Below are 2,058 nucleotides of genomic sequence, written 5' to 3' on the forward strand. Positions count from 1 at the left end.
CAAAAGAATCCCAAGAGAACACATGAAAACAATTTAATGCAATAAGGAGGTTTTACAAGACATGAGTAAGGAAATAGAAATAATAAAAACATACTAATCAGAAATACTAGAAATGAAAAAACCAGAGTAAGCCAAATAGAAAACTCTGTAGAAAGTCTCAAAATAGAATGGATCAAGGAGAGGACAGGATATCTAAACTAGAAGACCAGGTGGCAGATCTAATACAATACAACAAAGAGAAAGGCAAATGAATAGAAAGGCATGAATGGGAATTTCAAGACATTCCAGACACTATGAAGAGATCAAACATAGGAATTCAGGGCATAGTAGGAGAAGAAATGCACTCTAAAGGAATAACAGGTATTTTCAAGAAAATCATATAAGAAAATTTCCCCCAACTAGGGAAAGTGATGCTAATACAGATACAGGAAACCTATGGAATGCCACAGAAGGAGCCTCTCACTGTCATATTATAATTAAATTACAAAACAGACAAAGCAAAGAAAATATATTAAAAGCACTTAGAGATAAAAATAAAGTCATATACAAAGGCAAGCTCATCAGGATAACAACAGATTACCTAACCCAAATCTTAAAAGCCAGAAGGGCTTGGAATGATGTATTCCAAGGTCTGAAAGATAACAAATGTCAAACAAGATTATGTTATCCTGTAAAGCTATCTATTCAAATATAAGGAGAAATAAGGACATACCATTTAAAAAGCATGCTAAAAGAATATATGAAGACCAAACCAGCTCTACAGAAAACACTTTAAAGCATCCTTCATGCTGAAGAGAAAGAAAAGTACACACATAAGGTACCCAGAAAAAACAAACCATACTCAAATACTAGTTAATACAAGAGAGCAAAGGTAAAACTGGAGGAACTACAAAGCAAGAAAAATGGCAAAAATAAATACAAATATTTCAATAACAACTCTTAATATCAAAGGCCTCAATGCCCCAACCAAAGACACAAGTTTGCAGATTAGGTTAAAAAGCAGGATCCTTCACATGAGATGTACACTGTCTTAGAAGGAAAGGCTGGAAAGAGGAGGTGTTTCAAGAAAATAGGCCTAGAAATCAAGCATCTGTGGCTATCTTAATATTGAATAGGATATACTTCAGACTAAGATTATTGAGGAATGACAGGAAGATCACTTTATATTTATTAAAGGCACACTCCAACAGAAAGACATTACAATTCTAAACATGCATGCACTGAACATGGGGGCTCCCAATCAAACAAATATTATTAAACTAAGTTCACATGTAACACCAAACACAGTTGTATTGGGTGACTTCAACACCACACTCTCATCAATTGACAGGTCATCTCAGCAAAAAATAAACAGAGATGCATCTAGATTAAAGGAGGTCAGAGAACAAATGGACCTAACAGACATATATAGAGAACATTTCAACCAAGTGCTGCAGAATACACATTCTTTTCAGCAGCACGTGGAACATTCTCTAAAATAAACCATATGTTAGGACACAAAGCAAATCTTAACTAGTACAGGAAAATTGAAATAATTCCTTGTACTTTATCTGATCACAATGGGATTAAACTACAAATCAATAGCAAGAAAAGCTATAGAGCATACACAAAATCATAGCAAGTAAACAATACACTACTAAATGATGAATGGATAAATGATGAAATGAAGAAGGAAATAAAAATATTCATATAATCAAATGGTAATGAGAACACAACATACCCAAACCTTTGGTACACAATGAAGGCAGTCCTAAGAGAGAAATTTATAGTTCTAAGTGCTTATATTAAGAAATTAGGAAGGTCACAAGTTAACAACTTAGTGCTTTACCTTAAGTCATTGGAAAAAGAAGAACAAGGCAAGCCAAAAATCAGTAGATGGGAAGAAATGATAAAGATTAGGGCAGAAATTAATGAAATAGAAAGCCCAGAAACAATCCAGAGAATCAATGAAACAATGAGTTGGTTTTTTGAAAGGATGAACAATATTGATAAGCCCTTAGCAAAAGAAAGATAGAAGAGACACAAAATAATAAAATTAGAGATGAAAAAGGCAGCATC

Source organism: Jaculus jaculus, unplaced genomic scaffold, assembly GCF_020740685.1.
Source record: "Jaculus jaculus isolate mJacJac1 unplaced genomic scaffold, mJacJac1.mat.Y.cur mat_scaffold_48_1_805434_arrow_ctg1, whole genome shotgun sequence".
Taxonomy (NCBI): Eukaryota; Metazoa; Chordata; class Mammalia; order Rodentia; family Dipodidae; genus Jaculus; species Jaculus jaculus.